Genomic DNA, 23,049 nt, shown 5'->3' on the forward strand with positions numbered 1-23,049 from the left:
ATATTTGAAGAGATTATAGTCGAAAACTTCCCTAACATGGGAAAGGAAATAGCCACCCAAGTCCAGGAAGCGCAGAGAGTCCCATACAGAATAAACCCAAGGAGAAACACGCCGAGACACATAGTAATCAAAGTGGCAAAAATTAAAGACAAAGAAAAATTATTGAAAGCAGCAAGGGAAAAACGACAAATAACATACAAGGGAACTCCCATAAGGTTAACAGCTGATTTCTCAGCAGAAACTCTGCAAGCCAGAAGGGAGTGGCATGATATACTTAAAGTAATGAAAGGGAAGAACCTACAACCAAGATTACTCTACCCGGCAAGGATCTCATTTAGATTTGATGGAGAAATCAAAAGCTTTACAGACAAGCAAAAGCTAAGAGAATTCAGCACCACCAAACTAGCTCTACAACAAATGCTAAAGGAACTTCTCTAAGTGGGAAACACAAGAGAAGAAAAGGACCTACAAAAACAAACCCAAAACAATTAAGAAAATGGTCATAGGAACATACATATCGATAATTACCTTAAACGTGAATGGATTAAATGCCCCAACCAAAAGACATAGACTGGCTGAATGGATACAAAAACAAGACCCATATATATGCTGTCTACAAGAGACCCACTTTAGACCTAGGGACACATACAGACTGAAAGTGAGGGGATGGAAAAAGATATTCCATGCAAATGGAAATCAAATGAAAGCTGGAGTAGCTATACTCATATCAGATAAAATAGACTTTAAAATAAAGAATGTTACAAGAGACAAGGAAGGACACTAAATAATGATCAAGGGATCAATCCAAGAAGAAGATATAACAATTATAAATATATATGCACCCAACATAGGAGCACCTCAATACATAAGGCAACTGCTAACAGCTATAAAAGAGGAAATCGACAGTAACACAATAATAGTGGGGGACTTTAACATCTCACTTACACCAGTGGACAGATCATCCAAAATGAAAATAAATAAGGAAACAGAAGCTTTAAATGACACAATAGACCAGATAGATTTAATTGATATTTATAGGACATTCCATCGAAAAACAGCAGATTACACATTCTTCTCAAGTGCGCACGGAACATTCTCCAGAATAGATCACATCTTGGGTGACAAATCAAGCCTCAGTAAATTTAAGATAATTGAAATCATATCAAGCATCTTTTCTGACCACAACACTATGAGATTAGAAATGAATTACAGGGAAAAAAACGTAAAAAAGACAAACACATGGAGGCTAAACAATACGTTACTAAATAACCAAGAGATCACTGAAGAAATCAAAGAGGAAATTAAAAAATACCTAGAGACAAATGACAATGAAAACACGATGACCCAAAACCTATGGGATGCAGCAAAAGCAGTTCTAAGAGGGAAGTTTATAGCTATACAAGCCTACCTAAAGAAACAAGAAAAATCTCAAGTAAACAATCTAACCTTACACCTAAAGAAACTACAGAAAGAAGTACAAACAAAACCCAAAGTTAGCAGAAGGAAAGAAATCATAAAGATCAGAGCAGAAATAAATGAAATAGAAACAAAGAAAACAATAGCAAAGATCAATAAAACTAAAAGTCGGTTCTTTGAGAAGATAAACAAAATTGATAAGCCATTAGCCAGACTCATCAAGAAAAAGAGGGAGAGGACTCAAATCAATAAAATCAGAAATGAAAAAGGAGAAGTTACAACAGACACCACAGAAATACAAAACATCCTAAGAGACTATTACAAGCAACTTTATGCCAATAAAATGGACAACCTGGAAGAAATGGACAAATTCTTAGAAAGGTATAACCTTCCAAGACTGAACCAGGAAGAAACAGAAAATATGAACAGACCAATCACAAGTAATGAAATTGAAATTGTGATTAAAAATCTTCCAACAAACAAAATTCCAGGACCAGATGGCTTCACAGGTGAATTCTATCAAACATTTAGAGAAGAGCTAACACCCATCCTTCTCAAACTCTTCCAAAAAATTGCAGAGGAAGGAACACTCCCAAACTCATTCTATGAGGCCACCATCACCCTGATACCAAAACCAGACAAAGACACTACAAAAAAAGAAAATTACAGACCAATATCACTGATGAATATAGATGCAAAAATCCTCAACAAAATACTAGCAAACAGAATCCAACAACACATTAAAAGGATCATACACCACGATCAAGTGGGATTTATCCCAGGGATGCAAGGATTCTTCAATATACGCAAATCAATGAATGTGATACACCATATTAACAAATTGAAGAATAAAAACCATATGATCATCTCAATAGATGCAGGAAAAGCTTTTGACAAAATTCCACACCCATTTCCGATAAAAACTCTCCAGAAAGTGGGCATAGAGGGAACCTACCTCAACATAATAAAGGCCATATATGACAAACCGACAGCAAACATAATTCTCAATGGTGAAAAACTGAAAGCATTTCCTCTAAGATCAGGAACCAGACAAGGATGTCCACTCTCACCACTATTATTCAACATAGTTCTGGAAGTCCTAGCCACGGCAATCAGAGAAGAAAAAGAAATAAAAGGAATACAAATTGGAAAAGAAGAAGTAAAACTGTCACTGTTTGTGGATGCCATGATACTATACATAGAGAATCCTAAAACTGCCACCAGAAAACTGCTAGAGCTAATTAATGAATATGGTAAAGTTGCAGGATACAAAATTAATGCACAGAAATCTCTTGCTCCTATACACTAATGATGAAAAATCTGAAAGTGAAATTAAGAAAACACTCCCATTTACCATTGCAACAAAAAGAATAAAATACCTAGGAATAAACCTACTTATGGAGACAAAAGACCTGTATGCAGAAAACTATAAGACACTGATGAAAGAAATTAAAGATGATACCAACAGATGGAGAGATATACCATGTTCTTGGATTGGAAGAATCAACAATGTGAAAATGAGTATACTACCCAAAGCAATCTACAGATTCAATGCAATCCCTATCAAATTACCAATGGCATTTTTTACGGAGCTAGAACAAATCATCTTAAAATTTGTATGGAGACACAAAAGACCCCAAATAGCCAAAGCAGTCTTGAGGCAAAAAAATGGAGCTGGAGGAATCAGACTCCCTGACTTCAGACTATACTACAAAGCTACAGTAATCAAGACAATATGGTACTGGCACAAAAACAGAAACATAGATCAATGGAACAAGGTAGATAGCCCAGAGATTAACCCACGCACCTATGGTCAACTAATCTATGACAAAGGAGGCAAAGATATACAATGGAGAAAAGACAGTCTCTTCAATAAGTGGTGCTGGGAAAACTGGACAGCTACATGTAAAAGAATGAAATTAGAATACTCCCTAACACCATACACAAAAATAAACTCAAAATGGATTAGAGACCTAAATATAAGACTGGACACTATAAAACTCTTAGAGGAAAACATAGGAAGAACACTCTTTGACATAAATCAAAGCAAGATCTTTTTTGATCCACCTCCTAGAGTAATGGAAATAAAAACAAAAATAAACAAGTGGGACCTAATGAAACTTCAAAGCTTTTGCACAGCAAAGGAAACCATAAACAAGACGAAAAGACAACCCTCAGAATGGGAGAAAATATTTGCAAATGAATCAACGGACAAAGGATTAATCTCCAAAATATATAAACAGCTCATTCAGCTCAATATCAAAGAAACAAACACCCCAATCCAAAAATGGGCAGAAGACCTAAATAGACATTTCTCCAAAGAAGACATACAGATGGCCAGGAAGCACATGAAAAGATGCTCAACATCACTAATTATTAGAGAAATGCAAATTAAAACTACAATGAGGTATCACCTCACACCAGTTAGAATGGGCATCATCAGAAAATCTACAAACAACAAATGCTGGAGAGGGTGTGGAGAAAAGGGAACACTCTTGCACTGTTGGTGGCAATGTAAATTGATACAGCCACTATGGAGAACAGGATGGAGGTTCCTTAAAAAACTAAAAATAGAATTACCATATGACCCAGCAATCCCACTACTTGGCATATACCCAGAGAAAACCGTAATTCAAAAAGACACATGCACCCGAATGTTCATTGCAGCACTATTTACAATAGCCAGGTCATGGAAGCAACCTAAATGCCCATCAACAGACGAATGGATAAAGAAGTAGTGGTACATATATACACTGGAATATTACTCAGCCATAAAAAGGAATGAAATTGAGTCATTTGTTGAGACGTGGATGGATCTAGAGACTGTCATACAGAGTGAAGTAAGTCAGAAAGAGAAAAACAAATATCGTATATTAATGCATGTATGTGGAACCTAGAAAAATGGTATAGATGAGCCAGTTTGCAGGGCAGAAGTTGAGACACAGATGTAGAGAATGGACATATGGACACCAAGGGGGGAAAACTGTGGTGGGGTGGGGATGGTGGTCTGCTGAGTTGGGCGATTGGGATTGACATGTATACACTGATGTGTATAAAATTGATGCCTAATAAGAACCTGCAGTATAAAAAACCTAACAAAACAACTAATACTAAACTTTCATTGGGTTATTTATATGGAAATATGTTAATATAAATGTTTCAGACAGTACATGAAATTTCTAAAAATCTTATATTTGTATTTGTATGGAAATATGTCAATATAAATGTTTCAGACATTACATGAAATTTCTAAAAATCTTATATGTTCTGGTATAATGTTATAAGTAATAATCCTAGTTATTACTTTAAAATGTATATCTCAGAAATAACTAATTTTCTTGTCAACTGCATTATTATGAACTTTCATCAAATCTTTAACCGTGGTCATTTTTAAGTCTTTTGTCATTTACAGACAGTTCTGGGTGTACTCTGATGATTTTGCAAATATGTTCCCATAAAAGGGTTTCATCTTCAAGAAATTCATGGAAAAGACTCTGACAAGTACAGGTTTCTGGTAACTGACTGTACTGCTGAACTGAATGAATAAGCATTTTCAGAACTCTAATGAAAAACTGATGAACTCATAAAAGTGCTAACAAAAGATCAAGATGAAAAAAAAAATAATTACCTGGGACTGAGTGAACTGATGAGGATGAGTATAATTTTTGTGACTTTCTGTCTGAATTAAAAAAAAAAAAATCCCACAAGGACTCAGAGGCAAAGAATATACAAATCAATTTTCACTGCAAAGTAAAGGAGCTGTTACAGTGGAGGATTACTGGACTGAATGTCAATATTATGACATAGTATGAGTGTGTTTCATGTTTGATAATTGCAATCATTGTTGCTTTTGTTGTGGTCATCCATGAAAAAAAAAAAAATGTTGGCAGGTTAGTTTGTTAATGAAAACCAGAAAATAAAAGGAGGAAAATGGCTTGCAACTATGTTGTTCATTTACATATCAGCACTCATATGCTTTATAATGGTTTGATCTGTGTTGCTAAACATATGAAGGCAATTATCTCACCATTGTTGCTCATTCAATTAAATATCTACCTCTTTTATTGACAGCAAAATCCTATTACATGTATTTTTCTGCACAGGTAAAACATTACAGGCCATACAACTAAACAAGTAAAAAAAAAAAGAGTGAACTGATATTCAACTTACAAGGGTTTATCATGCTCCAGCCTTTAAAATATTATACATGGAGGGGAAAATAAATTTTCCTTATATACTGTCAAAAGAATAAGAAAAAAAAAAGTTGTTGCCTTAAAAAAATGTCAAAATATATTTTACTTCCCATTTTTTCTTTCTATAGCATACTAGAGAGCTTCTTTTCTGATGGACTTTCTTGGAAACTTTTGCAAGCACCTCATACAGTCTGGGCAACTTGGATAATTTTCTTCTTCATCTCCATACCTACAGATTCTTGTAAACACTTCTAATTTTGTCTTCTCATCTTCCCTTGCTTAAAATTTTCCTCCATAACAACTGTCTCTTGAAATCAACCTGCTACTGGGGGTATTTTAAATAGGGGCATTAAGCTACTGTTTGAAACTGTCCTCAATTAAACTTTGTCTAATATTAAAAATAATTGATTTTATTTAACATCTTACATGTATTAGAAAATCAATACTGATAGTGATAATGGAAATTTACTACTTAACTTTGCTGATGAGAAGTTTAAAATTAAGGTCATTCATTGCCACAACTAGAAAAAAGCTGAGCAATAACAATTAATAAAAGAAATGTGTTATTTACTGATGCTCTTATAGTAAAGAAATAATTTTATATTCAATTTATGCCAAATTGTTAAAAGTGACTTTTACAACATAGGAAATCATAAACTGCTAAAAAATTGTAAGTCATGGTAATGATGCAACAGCCATATATAAGAGAGAATTTTGTAATTATTAATATATACATAATATGTAATCATAATATTTTAGTAAGATGTGCAATTACAGCATAGTTATGTTATGAGATTAAAATGGCTTTTTTAGATTACAAAGCATTTTAATCTTCTCCCTTATTTGTTTTGAGTGATAAATTACTCTGTTCTAGCTTCCTAAAATATTGGAAGCTAAGATTACTTGCAGTTTTTTAAATGTATATTGTATGTCTTGGTAAATTCTGTTTCTGTCATTCCCTTAGCATCATGGTCCCAGGCTACATAACCTCTATGAGGAGTTGAAAAGGTACATAAATTAGCAATCTTATCAGACAACAAATAACTACAAAGAGTTTTACCTACATGTAGAGAGTTAAAACTATAAGAGGATGAAACTTACAGTTTCCAGCTATTAATATGCAATAATAATGAATTTCAGTGGTTATCAATATCACCTTGTTTCCACTCTTTCTCAAAGCTAAGGGAACTGTTTCAGAAGCCTTATCTCATTTTGTATTCACCTGCCAATTTTCATCTTATCTAAGCAGAAAATAATTTTCAAAATGATTATATGGAAAATAATATTGCTTTAATATACGAAATGCATGCAAAGAATGAAGTCAGTGAACAGGAGATGTGAGGCAACAGTATGAGAAGAAAGATATCAGCCTGAGAGTTTGAAAACTAACAAATTAAAATGTCACTTGACTCTCCACTATATTCTCTGTCTCTCACTATGTTCTTTTCCTAAACCTTACTCATGAACTGTGCAAGCTTATGGGAATCAAAGTGAATTACAAGGTGGCTGCTATTCTGCCCTTACCACAGTCCTTACATGGTTTATAAAGGACTTTCATATATATTATACCATTTCATCCTCACAACATTCCTTTGAAGCAAATAATATTCCACTGAAATAATATTGTATTTTAGAATCATCTTGTAGTATTGTGTAATTGTGTAGTATATTACTGTATATTTTTATTCTAAATTTACTGAGGAAGAAGCTGAGGTTGGCAATTCCAAATTCAATGCTCTTTTCAACACAAAATGGGTCATTGTTATTTTATACTAAAAATGTTCAATACTTTTGTTCTAGAGTTTAAGGTGATAGAAACATCAATATATGGCGTAAGTAGTAATTTCTGTCAAAAGAATACAATAATAACAGAAAAAGAGGAATCTGCTTAATTAATATTCATTTTGTGATTTCAAATTGTCTGGTGAGCTCTTTAAGTCTCATGAGCTGAAAAACCATCAATATGCTGACTACTCATGGATTTGTATATCCTGCCTGGACCTCATCCATAAGATGAATACTTATATTTGAATCACCTGTACTTCTCCACTTGGACACCTAAGAATCATCTCAAATTTAATGGTCAAAAACAATCAGCTGACTCCCACTCCTCCCCCCCAAATCCCTTGATTTTCCTGCTTTATTCCCTATAACCAGGGTGACTATACAACTGATCATTCAAACGTGGGTACTTTTGAGAGTGAAAGGGGGAAGGTTAATAATCTATCTCAATAAAAGGCAACTGTTTTTATCCATTTCCAAAACTTAAAACCTTGGAATCATTTTTGTGAACTTTTAATCTTATATCCCGTATTCAATCTGTCAACAAATACTGTCAGTTCTGCATGAGAATTAGACGACTTTTCACTACCTCCAGAGTTACACATGCTGTTCCATTATCCCTTATCTGGACGATTGCAGCAACCTTCTCTATGATCTCCTCGCCTCCACCATTGTCCCTGTAAAATCTATTTTAAACACAGCATTTTACATAATCCTTTTAAAACATAAATCATATCATGCCACTCAAAATATTCTGATGGTGTCCCATAATATCCAGAATATAAGCATTTTTCATAAAATGGACATGATCCTACATTAGCTGCTCCTTTTTCAACCCATCGTCTCTCTGACATCAGTTGCTGCTACCCTCCTACTTTCTTGTTTCACTTCAGTCATACTGCCTCCTTGCTCCCCTTTGAACATTCCAGGCATATTCCTGTCTCAGGTTCCCTGTGCTGACTGTTTCCTCTCTCTAGAACTTTCATCCCTCAAATATCTACATGGCTCAGTTTCTCACCTCACTCAAATCTGTGTTCAAATGAGGCTTTCTAATTGTCCCTGGAGTTCCCTGTTTAAAATTGCATTTGTGACCATCAAGCATACTACATGTTTTACTCACTTATCAGTGTATTGTCTGCAACCAAGTACTACAATGGTAACTCCATAAAGATGTGAATTTTTGTCTGTTTTCCCTCTCTATTGCCAGGAGCTAGAACAATGCTTGCAGTCACAAAATACATTTTTAAGGAATTAATTAATGAATTAATTAAGAAGTCATATTTAGATACAAATAATATCTGTACCAGCAACTAAGTGTGGATTAAAGATTGTAGACATGGAGTTGAATTTTAATATAATTTTATTTTTATTTTAGTAAGTGATGAACACAGTACCTACACTGTGTCATGTGGTTATTTTTCTCTTCTGCCTGGTGAAATGGAAAATTTCTCATTTTCAGTAATAAAAATATCCATCCATATACATTTTAAAAAAATCTTTATTGGAGTATAGTTGATTTACAACGTTGTGTTACTTTCTCCTGTACAGCAAAGTGAATCAGTTATACATAAACATATATCCACCCTGTTTTTAGATTCTTTTCCCATATAGGCCATTACAGAGTATTGAGTAGATGTCCCTGTGCTATACAGTAGGTTCTTATTAGTTATCTATTTTATATATAGTAGTGTGTATATGTCAATCCCAATCTCCCAATTTATCCTTCCCCACCTCCATCCCCTGGTAATCATAAGTTTGTTTTCTACATCTGTGACTCTACTTCTGTTTTGTAAATAAGTTCATTTGTACTCTTTTTTTTTAGATTCCACATATAAGCAATATCATATGATATTTGTCTTTCTGTGTCTGACTTACTTCACTCAGTATGATAATCTCTAGGTCCACCCATGTTGCTGCAAATGGCATTATTTTCTTCTTTTTTTATGGCTGAGTAATATTCCATTGTATATATGTACCACATCTTCTTTATCCATTCCTCTGTTGATGGGCATTTATGTTGCTTCCATGTCCTAGTTATTATAAATACTGCTGCAATGAACATTGAGGTGCATGTATTTTTTGAATTATGGTGTTCTCCAGGTATATGGCTAGGATTAGAAGTGCTGCATCATATGGTAGTTTTCTTTTTAGTTTTTTAAGGCACCTCCATACTGGTCTCCATAGCGGCTGTACCAATTTACATTCCCACTGACAGTGTAGGAGGGTTCCCTTTTCTCCACACCCTCTACAGCATTTATTGTTTGTAAAATTTTTGATGATGGCCATTCTGACTGGTGTGAGGTGATACCTCATTGTCATTTTGATTTGCTTTTCTCTAATAATTAGTGATGTTGAGCATCTTTTCATGTGCTTTTTGGCCCTCTGTATGCCATTCTTGGAAAAAAAGTCCATTTAGATCTTCTGCCCATGTTTTGACTGGGTTATTTGTTTTTATGATTTTGAGTTGCATGAACTGTTTGTATATTTTGGAGATTAATCTCTTGTCAGTTGCTTTGTTTGCAAATATTTTCTCCCATGCTGAAGGATGTCTTTTTGTTTTTTTTATGGTTTCCTTCATATACAATTTTAAACTCAATTTTGTACCATGAGTAAGTTCTGCTATGTAAATGATATAAAATACCAATATAGATTTAATTACTTTCTCTTTTATCATTTTTTCCTGTTTAATAAAACTGTATAATATGTATGTGTGGCTTTGTTTCAACATCCATTTATTTTGAATTGATAAATAAAGAAACTCACTAACCACTGCAACATTATGATTTAACTGAATTTAAGTATGAGTTAATCTGTAAGTATAGTATTACCATGATAAGGAATTTCTAGCCATTTCATAACAAATGTGTATATGTTAGTGTCTTCTGAACTTGGCCTAATATATAAAACTGTTGCATTACAGTAAACAAAAGTTTCTTAGATAGTTTTCAAATAGCACAACAAATTCCCTCTGACTTAAAGTTTTTCAATAAAAATTTTTAAAATGGGCATTGAAGAAGGAGACTCATTGTAAAGACTGTAAAACGATATGCTAATATTGTAATCCTTGCTGCTTAAATGAAATATACCTTTGATTTCTTAAAACATTAAAGTACCCAAAAGAATTCTCACTTCAGAAGGTATAAAAGCAAGTAATGAATCAAAGAAAGCATTGTGGCAGGCTTGCTATAGGGAATTAGAAACATCGGCCCCAAACCAGTGCTTCTACTGATGAGTAGAACATGTGATTTGTATTTTTAAGAGAAAATAATGGCATCATATTTAAAATATATATATTTGAAGTAAAAATCACACATGAATGTTATAATGGCAATAATATTATTAAGGAATCACTTTAAAGCTGAAGTGAGAAAAATACAACAAAATTCACTATTCCCCATGTAAATATGTTATAAAGTAGCATTGAGTAATGAAAAACAAAATTGAGGCAAGAAGATAAAAGCAATACTATGTTCCTTATTGTTTCCCCTAAATATTGTATTCATATAAAGACTCTTAATAGTTAATCTCTTACAATATATGTTTAAGAAATGTGGGTTAATATTTTACCCACTTTGTGTTTGATAAAATCTTAACACATGTGGAATTTTCATTGATTTCCTAAGAAGGAACCAGGTATCCACACTCAAAACAAGAGATATTATTCTTGGAGAGAAAGATCTCACAACTCATTTAGATTCTATTGCCAAAGAATTTCAAGAACTCATTTGTCTGGGCAGAGTCTCATCTCTACAGGATTGGTTTAGGTGTGGTCTAAAAGTGAAGTTCAGCTGACCTCTCAAGGTCACTTCCAGATTTATGAGCTTGTGAAATTCCTTAAAGCCATTTCTTTTCCAAGCTAACATACACTGTTTCCACTTTCCTTGACAGAGATGAAAAAAGCCTTTGTTCATGCTCAAAGGAAAGCAGATCACTGAATACTGTTTTTTCAGTGAACAACTCTTTTGATTAATGTAGAAGTGCTAAGAGTTGTCCTCCCCAATGTCTTACTATGATATTCAAACCATACTACATGCTGCTGAAAGGTTCCTGTCTAAATGCCATAGGATGGGTTGAAGTACGTTTACCCCAGGCAATTCTTTCCGGAACAATTAAGGCCTACTGTGATTCCAAAAAAACGCAGCTTTGCTTCTTTCTTCCTCTGACTTGCACTAGTCCAAAGGGTAAGCGTCTATAATTTTAGCCTATAGAGATAGATAGACTTGTTTTCCTCTGCAAATATTTGAACAGGGAGAGCTATGTCTCAGGTGAATACATGTCTACTCTAATCACAAAGTAACATCAGGTTTCTAGGTTTTTGACCCCTGAACTATTATCATTAAAAGAAATTTGCTCTTAAAAATTCCTAGTAGACTGAGATGGAAGCACCCTGACATTTTTTTTTTTTTGATGAAGATATCAACTGTGGCCTGCTTATACAATCTACTCACCTATTTCAGAAATATTGTGAAATTTCATCATAAAAAAATCATTCACATATGTTATTGGCAAACAACACTCTTCCATCTCTGTAGTATATATTTAATTTCATGGAAACATATAGCATTACCAATAAACTACTACAATAAAACAGTGATGTAATTTCTACAAAAAAGCTCAAAATTATCATTGCTTAGTTTAAAATATACTACATTAAAAATATAAAACACCGTCTCTTTTAAGCAAATGCCAAATGAATTCAAAATAACTGTATTCCAATAATCCTAGAAACCTGCTTAAAGTTTATGGTTTTATATAACACTTTATATGTGGAATCTAAATACAACACAAATGAATGTATCTATGAAACAGAAACAGACTCACAGACATAGAGAACAGACTTGTGGTAGCCAAGGCAGTGGGGTGGGGTGGGTTGGGGGAGGGAAGGACTGGGAGTTTGAGATTAGCAGATGCAAAATAGAATATATAAGAAGGATAAGCAAAAAGGTCCTACTGTATAGCACAGGGAAGTATATCCAATCTCCTGGGATGAACCATAATGGAAAAGAATATTGAAAAAAGAATGTATATATGTGTAAAACTGAGTCACTTTGCTGTACAACAGAGATTGGCACAACGTTGTAAATCAACTATACTTCAAATTAAAAAAAAAGTACACCACTGGTACAAATATAAGGTGATAAGAAGGAAAATCTCACTAAAATTTTATAATTGTCAACTTCCTCACTTCACTCTTTGACAAAATTGTTTATAATCTGAATAGTTCAAATTTGATAAAATCACAAGGAAATATCTCTTATTAACTGACCGATTACATTGTAAATCAACTATACTTCAATAAAATTTAAGAAAAAGTAAAGTTTATAGTTTTAATCTGTATTTTCTTGCCTTGAGAAAGGTTATTATTACATAAACAGATGGATATATGTATAGTTAGCAGTTTTAATTATATAAACTTAGACCAGGGGTTTATATAAAAGTATTTAAGAGTGGCAGAAAAAAAAATGCCTTTAAAAAGTTAGTTCATTATTAAAGTTCTTTTGTCTTTAATAATTTTGTATCATTCTGTATGATTTATTTTCAAATATTTGACTCAAATAAGAAAGACCATACCTGAGTTTGCTCCCAGCTATGTTCAGCCTACAATAGCTCTTCTTGTGTTTTCAGTTTTTTCAATATTTTCAGCAACCTTAATATTTACTTTTAATATATATATTTTTGTATTGTGGTAAAAAAATAGTCACATTAAATTTTTAATCTTGACCATTCTTAAGTGTACAGCTCAGTAGTGTTAAATATATTCACATTGTTGTGCAACAGAACTCTAGGACTTTTTCATCTTGCAAAACTGTGTTTTACAACTATTTTTTATCCCATGATTATTTTTCACTATAAAAGGGAAATGCTTTATTTCCTTTTTATTTTATTTTTTAATAATTAAAATTATGCTGTTCAACTATCAGTTATACGTTAATCTAATCTCCTCTTAGCACAAAATCATATATTAATATAATGACATCAATTAATCCAAAATACCTTGTCTCCAATTGCTGAGGAGGCTAAATATAAAGACTACCCTTCCCTTTGAGTTAGTCCTATAATGATCTTCTTAGAGTCTGCAAAATAAGTTAAAATGTTCTCATGGCTGAACTCCTCCTAAGCATTAAATTACGCCAGAACTTCACATAAGAGTAGATATAACCTCACTGCCCAGGCCACATTCCAAACAAACTATTTTCTTTCTATGGATATAATTTCCCCCTTGCTTATTTGGCTTGGTAATAGTCCACGCTTCATCCATCTATTCTGTTTTGCAGCATGTTTGAGAAGCAAAATTTACCAAAAAGTTCACAAAAAAAAGATTTCCACTCTTTGCTTCATCTACTTAATTTCTTTGTTTAATCATGTTTAAATTATTTTTTTGTCTTAAATTGAAATATTTCAATGTGTTGGTATCTCTTGTTTAATATCTTTCTATTGCCCTCTCTATGCATTAATTTGTACAATAAACCATTTTCCAAACCTCTACACTCTTAATTTTGACACACTTTCCCATTCTGCTGGTTTAACCACAAATGAGAGCTAGTGTGCCCATCTCCAACCCTTCTCATTTTGGTGGATTCCTTTCCTCTCCTTACATTGAAGTCTTAAGGCAAATTAAAAATAGATTAAAACTGACTTTAATGCCCCTTTAAATCCATCCCAGAAAAAAAGCAATCAGTCAGAAAACTTTTATCATAGGCATTCTTATCTTAATAATGGAAGAACTCATTTTCTAGGCAGAATGACTCTAACACTTACAACTAGTCAAAACAGTGAATATTACAAATTTCCAGATGTTGACATAATACCACTGTGAGTTTGAACGGTCATGTCTGGTCATCTCCAACTGATGAACTAAGTCAGACACTGGAACAGCTGTTGAAGAAGTGGCAGAAACTTAATACAGTTTGCCCCAATTGTTGACTGTTGCTTTTGCTGAGTCCATTATTAAATGGTCATATTCTAGCTGCATGTATTATATAAAATCATGTCCAACCCCACTAAGTAAGCAGCACTGATCTGCATAGAAAGGATTTAGTTTAAAAGTTTTAGCATTACTATTCCAACAAGCTTGTCATGTTAATAACACAGTGAACAAAACACTTATGGAGGTATTTCTGATTTCTGAGTTAGGTAAATTTCAGTCTCCCCAAATCATGGATTATATTTGATAAAGCAGATGCTGAATTCAGATTCAGTTTAAGGATCTTAAATATTTATAAAATGATCACTATGGTAGAAGATGGGAGAAAAAAAATATATATAATACAAGGACACTTGTCTCAAGGTTATAAAAGACAGGTAAAGAAACAAGCATAATTATTTAAAATAACATGTGTCCTAGAATGCAGTATTTCATTCAGTGCTAGAATGTGAAGTTCATAATAGTGAAATTAAGAAATACGAAGAGTTATGAAGATACCACAGCAAAGCTGGGCAAAGGAGGGAAAATGTATTCTGAAACAAATTAAGAGTTGTGATTAATAACAATTATATTTTGTCTGACTAGAGCAAAGGGTTTTCACTGGTCATAATGTGAGATGGGATGGGTAGGTCAGTATATCAAGAGCCTTGAATACTAGACTTAGGAGTAGATCTTAATATGATAAGCAATGAAGCAAGAGTCTCACAGCAGAGATGGTGTGATACTATCATGAAAGGGACATTTTGTACTCACTGGAGCACAAGAATGCTTAATTAAAAAGTTGTACTGCTCCTTCCAAGCTAGTTCATAAATATTTAAAATCTTCTGTTCTGATTAACGCCCTTGTTCTTCCTAAATGGTTTTAAAATGGTACAATGTACAAAGCAATGTTTCTTTCTCATTGGGGAAGAAGTTCTATCTGTACAGAGTGATAAGGTACTCTTCCTAGGTCAATGTAAAAGGAGTTCAAAGGTCAAGCCTGTCTGTGTTCCTTAAGAATTCCAAAGTGATTAAAGAATTTATATAAAGTCATACTCTTCACAGAATTATTTTAGATTGCAAAATAATGTGTGTTTGAAGGAATTTTCTAAGTTGCTAAAACCGTATGTTTGTTTTAGGTTTCAAAGAGCCTTGTGGTTAAAAGCTGGCACATAATGTCAGGGGATCTGACCTATGTTCTTGATTAAACACTGTGTGTTTAGGAAGTCATTTCTGCTGGTTACCATGCTTGTCTGTGTCACATGGAAAACTCTAGATTCAAGATCTATAAAACCAATCATCTTGGCTTATTTAAATCTCTGTCTGATATACAATTTCACTATTCTTCTCCATGTTATTTTAGTCTGTCTTTTTATTACACCTGTGAAATTAAATTATAATAGAGAGTTATTATAATACCTGCCTCTCACCACCTTGCAATCCTGTATAAGAACAAATATCATAGCAGAACTAAGGTTGACAGCTCTTCTAAAGGAAGTGTATTTGTATGTCAGAAAGATGCCTGCAGAAATGAACACACAAGAAAATCTCAGCTGGCAATTCTCTCTCTAAAATATTTGCCTTACACATATAAATATTTTAAAATAAAACATAATGACTACTAACTGCATAGATAAATCTATCATATAGGCCTCTCCAGTATTTTTCAAAAAGTCCAATTAACTGTTATTAAAATAGCTCTCTCTCTCTCTCTCTGTGTCCACACACATACACATATGCATGTATGTAACTATACATTTATGCCACCTTTTTGAAATCCACTTAGTACCCAATAGCTATCAATTAATTTGTCATGGAGACTTCATTTCGCTAACTCATAAAGGGCATTTTCCCTCCACTGTTCTCTTTATTTTAAAATTTGCTATTAGGCAAATTTTATTTAGTTATAAAGTAAAATTTATTTGACTAAGTTCCTAGATTTAATTTTGTTATAACAAAAATTCTGTCAACTGATCCAGATCATTCTGTCAACAAAGTATCTTTTCCTTTCAGTTTTTTTAAACAAAAAAAATGCAAAGAAAACATTTCCTTGAGGATTAATCTATTTAAGTTAAAATTGACTTAATTTCTGAAATGTTCAGCTATTATATTGTATAATTTACTTAAGACATTACAGACATAATATTTTATCTCAGGACACGTGATATGAAAAATAAATGTAGAAACGTACAAGGAAGGACTTTGTTAAAATGTTACCCAAGTCTATAGACAAACTATGGCATTTATCACTTGGCCACAAATTGTTTTTTTGCACTTCACGCATTGTGTATGTGGATCTTCTAATCTGTTACTTTTTTTTACTTTCATATAAAAATCTTATGAATTACAATTTTCTCACTATGGAACTTTGATCTTACTTACCCTGTAACATATGACAAGCAAACAACTATTTAGTTTATCTTTGTGTCAAAGAGTGGTAGACTACTAAAAAAAAAAGTGAAAATTACATGTTTTCTACCTCTCAAATGTATTGTTTAAGCTAAGCTTTCTCCATTTTTCTCTTAAGTTTTTCTAGCTTTGGGATCGATAAGTAGTAAGTGAATTTTAAAATAATGCAGAGCATAATATGCAATGTGAGAAGATGTATTTTCAACCCCCCCACCTCCTGTGGCATTCTAGCCATCATCACAGGTTAAATATATGGCCCTTGTAAAACACTAAAAAACACTCCTCTAACTAAAGATATCTAGTCCATGGCCCAGAGTTTTAACAACTTACTCACTACACTTGTATAAGACATCAAAGGTTTAGGCTGAAAGGTAGTGTTATTTTCATACTAACTAGTCAAGACACCCCCACTGGATTCTAAGTAAAGGGAAGAGGAAAAAGAGAAATAAGGGAATGGACATGGAGGTTGCCTATGAAAATAGGTTTTGATAGGTAACAAGGATAGGTAGGGAGGAGAAGAGGGTAGAAAGGAAGAAAGTTAGAGAAGAAAAAGAAAGGAGGATAAAGGGATAAAATAATATTATCTTATTTCACAATTTTGCATAGGAATATCTCCTGTTTTTAGCACAAGCCCAAGAACCCATATTAATTTTCACTCTGTTACTTACATTTCTCAAAATTGTTGTGTTTAACTAGAAAAAGGTCAGACTAAATCATATTTGACAATCAAGCCATGAGTTTATTTAGTTGACAGAGGCTTCTACTGTCAGAGAAGAACTAAATTCAGGTGATTTAATTTGGTCCCCACGGTGTTTTTAAAAATCTCTAGAATTTGAATATCTTTACATGGTGCATGTAAAGTTCCTCACCACTCTCTAATATTTTATAACCTGCCAAGTTTACTCATTTACCTGTCTCAAGCCTGAAATAATTTGTCTTTCTTACCGTGATTTATTGCTTCTGATTTGTGTTATTGTTCCAGCCCCAGAATGTGATACTCTGGAACCTAGAGAGAAAGATATTAAATCTCTCCTCTGTGAGCAATGCTTTCTTCAAAGAGCCTCCTCCCCTGTCAAGGACTCTTGGAACTCTGAAATCCTGTGTAGCACAATCAGAAAATGTGCTTATATTTCTTGTGCAGCTGGCTCTCTGATCTCTCCCTTGACCCAGTTTGTACCCACTAAGGAAGCATTTAAAATCACTGCAAATTGCATTATGGGAAATACTGCTTTGAGGGTATAACAGGATGTTGAGCAACCACTCCCTGCATCTCAAAGTGACAAAATGATGACTAATTCCAAATGCCTCAGTGTTAGATGACCTTTCCAATGATTTTCTTATTACTGCCTAGAAATCACCTATGGCCCTGGGGCTCAAACTATTCTAGCAGTTTAAATTAACACATGCTCCATGTTTTGTTTTGCTTTTTACATATTTGGTAAATAAATATGATTTTTCATGTAAAAATAGAATGTTCTTTTCAGAATCTATAGTTTAAATATTTTCTGAACACAAATTTTTATAAATAGTAAAATAATAATAAATTTACTACTAATAGTAATTACAAGATGATGGTGTCTACAGTGGTGATTGTAGCAGAATAGAGAATAAACTTCTGATCATTACTTGTCTAAATGGCAGCTCCGTAATATTTCAGATTTGGAAATGATACATGCTCTGTAGCCTTGAGAAGTCCAGCAGTAAAAACATATTTTCATGAGCATGACTTATTGGACTAAAACATTAATTTTCAATAACATTTATATATATATATCACTTTGGGAAATATATTGATCAATGACAGTCTTTCTTATATAAACATAGGTTATTTATGCTTTGAATCATGTAATTGTTAGAACTCTAAAGGAATCTTAGAATCTATTTAGCACAAGTCTTTCATTTTACAGATAAGGAAACTAATGCCCAAAGCAAATACCTTGTTAATTGTTTAGTTTGTTTAACCTTTATGCCTGACACCATGCTTAGCACTTTACAAACATTATGTCAAATGACCCTTATAAGAATTACATGTGGTAGAGATGATGATGATGATGATGATTATACTCATTTCATAAAAGGGAAAACTGAAGCTTAGAGTGGTTGTTACTTGTTCAAAGCTACTAGGTAACAAAGCCAGGTTTTAAACCAAGACTATTTAGATTTGTGGCATAGATTCTTTATTTTTTAACAGTTTTAATGAGATATAATTCACATGCCATACATTTCATCCATTTAAAATGGACAGTTCAATGACTTTTAGCACATTCACAGAGTATGATCCATCATCACTATCAAATTTAAATTATTTCTTCACCCTAAAAAGACACCCTATACTCATTAGTGGTTACTCCCTGTATTGTATTTGTGTGTGTATGTAATTCTCTGTATATTATGATCTTTTGACATCTTAATAAATCTTTTATGGCTAGGGAGATAATGCCTCTCCCTGGGTTAACCAATTCTTAGAGATAACAAAGGGCCCAGACCCCAGTTGTGAGCATGCTTTTGATATGTAAACTAACCAATTCAGGGACATACCTCCTCTAGCTGGCCTCTGTACCCCGGGAGGCAGTATACCTCTGCCTTACTCATTCTGGGACTAGGTACCAGGCAAGTTGCCCAAAACCCATGGAAATTATTCAAACTAACCAATCCTAATCTCTTCACTCTGTACCACCTTGACTTTCTGGGAAACTCTCCTCACTTCTGCCTCCTGACCACACTGGTGTCTATCCAATGTGGCTCTGCCTGGCACATCACAGTTTTGAAAAACAGGAGCTAACTGAAAGTTGGTCAAATGTGATCCAATTAGCTTTAAGGAGAGGAGAGGAGACACAAAAAATAAACATAGCAAGTTAAACATCTCTCCTTGGCAGGGGCTTTGAAAGAGGCCGTATTCCTCTTAAGAGGCTCTGAGCCTTGTTTAATCATGACTAAATATAGGATGATGATAGAAAATTTTACAAGTACTTTCTTTGGATGATTGGATTATGGTTTTGTTTATATTTTTCCTTATATTTTCTGCATAATCCAAATGTCTAATGACCTTGTATTACACAAATAATTATAAAAAGTATTTCAGGGGCTTCCCTGGTGGCGCAGTGGTTGAGAGTCTGCCTGCCAATGCAGGGGACACGGGTTCGGGCCCTGGTCTGGGAAGATCCCACATACCGCAGAGCGGCTGGGCCCGTGAGCCACAACTACTGAGCCTGCGCGTCTGGAGCCTGTGCTCCGCAACAAGAGAGACCATGACAGTGAGAGGCCCGTGCACTGCGATGAAGAGTGGCCCCCGCTTGCCGCAGCTAGAGGAAGCCCTCGCACAGAAACGAAGACCCAACATAGCCAAATAAATAAATAATAATTAAAGGTGTTAATTTAAAAAAATATAATAATAATAATAATTAATGAGTTCTTATACTGTGTCTGATACTGTTCTTAGTCCTTTACATTGAATATCTTATTTAATCTTCACAAAAACTCTTTACGGTATTATCAATATTTAGATTTCATAAAGGATGTCAAATGTAATATGTAGGCTAGTATTAATAGTAGTAACCATATTACTGAACAAAATACTTGAGAATAAATAGAAAGGAGCCATTTAAATAAAGTTTACTTGACCATGACGGAACATGTTGATATAAAAAGTTTTAAAATGAACTATATATCATTTCAAAAGTTAAAAAACAGATAACCTTATGTCATTATTTAAACCCAATTCCAAGGCCCTTCCCAGCATTCTCATTTAGTGATCAAATCTTTGTGATACAGTAATTATTTTCCCCACAGATGAGCAGACTGAGGTTGAGAGAGTTTAAGTGACTTGAACTAGGTCAAAGAACTTCTCTCCAACATTTTAACTTCCATTTTTAATATATTCTCATGTTCCATTTTATTAGTCCATTATTTCTCTTCTATTCTAGTTCTATTCTCAGCCATTCAAAGCCATATTTCAATATTTCCCACCCATTTACTCTTTTCACCTTTATGATGAATCTGTCCACTTATGAGTCAGAGTTCAACAAAATGTACCACTAATAGAATTTCTCATAATATCATTTCTAATCACATACGGGATTTGGAGGACATATTACAAAATATTTTGTGCCACACAGAGTAAGAAACATAGGTCAGAACTCATAGGTTAAATATGCTGCTATAACTTTTATCTATTCTCCAGTTGGGAGAAAAAAACAATTAAATTTTATATACAATTCAATGATCTTCAAACACATCCTGAGAGCCAAAAAGTAAAAGGACTAATATTAAATTCCTGACAACTGTAAAAAATCATCATACTATGTATAAGCCTTTGCAGCATGAAATAAAGGAGCACGTTGAAAATGGGGAAAAAAACGAGGTGTATCATACATACAATAATGATAGTGGTTTTTCCCATAGGATTTGAATATGAAGTTTGCTTTCTAGCTGTTTTAAAGGTTTTCAGTAGCTGATTCAATTGTCTCTAAGAGACAGACTAATGCTCTGACTGCATCAGAATTATTTTAGCCTAATACTGACTCTGCCTCTTAATGTTTTGTCTTAATTTGCTAAATCAAATGATTAAGCTTAAAGGAAATTTAATTAAAAGGGGAGGGGAGTAAAATTAGAAAGTACTGGTGAAGACATGCTGACTTACTGGTCCAGCATACTTAAGCACATGCACTCATACTTTTAGGCTTGAGTATTGGCCAAATGAAATTTTATGAACTCTAGAAAATAATAGCCACTAATTCTAAGGATATTGTACTTACTAAATATAGTCTTTAGATCAATGGTACCCTCGTGTCCAGTAAATGGGCCTGGTTGTTTAAATATTGGTTCATAAGCCAATTGGCTCATGTGTCACTAGATCATGAAACTTATTTCCTCAGTAAAGACTTCTCAAAATAGATTTAACTAATTTCCCACAAGGTTAATATCTACAATGATTTTTTTTTTAATTCTTGTATGTATATAGTACCATTCAAATAAAAAGCTTTAAGTACTTCTTAGGCACCATTTAATTTACTTTCACAATTTCTCAGAGGAAAATGTGATCTGTGCTGAACTGAGGGTGGGACTATAATGTTCACTGGTTTTGCCCCTTCTTCCTTATATTTAGCCTATTAGAGAGCAAGATCATATGAAATTGGGGAGCTAGACTTTTTTCATTATTAATTTATGCTTGCATTCCACAATTCATCTTGAATAGAAATATGTACAAAACAGTGTGCTTTGTATTCTGATAGACATCAAAGAGAATTAGACACAAATAAGAATATTTTTAAATGATAACATGTTACAAAATATGCTAAAACAAAATTCAGAGGTAAGCTCAAAAGTAGGGCAACAGTGATATATAATGCAAGGCTTGGATTTAAACCTGGACTCTGCCACTTAACTGTGTGAATTTAGGTTTGTTATTTAATTTTAACTTCTCTGGTCCTCAGTTTTAAATTATGTAAAAGAGAGACAACAATGCCTCCTTAAATGATTTATATGGATATTAAAATATATACTATATGGAAATATCTAACTGTGCCTGGCACAGAGAAGGGGCTTAATAAATACAGATGAATCTGAGGGAGACATCATATTCAGTAGATGAAATCAGCATTTAGAAAAATATCATCTGAATGATAGATAAGATTTTTTTCAGGGTGAGTTAAGAGAATATCATTCTGCATTAAGAGAAGAGCATGTGGAATGGTGTAAAAGTATAAAAACACAGTCTTTTTAGGATTTTTTGGGGGGCTTGAATAGAGGCTATGAATAAGAGACTGGGAAAATAAATTGAATAGTTAGATTGAGGTTAGATCATGAAGTTTGGACCGAATTTGTTAATTAAAGAGAAGACTTGAATGTTTGTAAACATGGAAGAATAATAAAGAGAGCTGGATTGGTTATGGGGAGGTGTTGAACAAGGTATGACTGATAATCAGGCTAATATAATACTTGAAGTATGAAGGATTAAGGGCCTGGAACAGGAAGCTTGAAATGTGAGAATAAAAAGTGATCAAGACTAAAGATAATGATTAGTGAGTTATCTTCATATAGATTCAAAGCACAGGATGGCCTGGCCCTGCTTATCTCGCTAGGCATAGCTTCTGCCCCTCCACTGTTCCTCGTAATGCTCCAATAAGCATAAGCTCTCTTCAGCAGTTTAAATACCTTGTGCTCATCTACATGCTCTACTCTCATTCTGAAATAATTTTCATCCATTTATCCAACTGAAAATCCTCATCCATTCTTCAAACATCAGTTCATACATCAGATCCTCTGAAAAATCTTCCCTAGCCTACCTACACAGAGTTCATTCTTCTTCTAGTTCTTACCCTTCTATACCATTTTTTAATACTCATG

This window comes from Balaenoptera acutorostrata, chromosome X (assembly GCF_949987535.1).
Source record: "Balaenoptera acutorostrata chromosome X, mBalAcu1.1, whole genome shotgun sequence".
Taxonomy (NCBI): Eukaryota; Metazoa; Chordata; class Mammalia; order Artiodactyla; family Balaenopteridae; genus Balaenoptera; species Balaenoptera acutorostrata.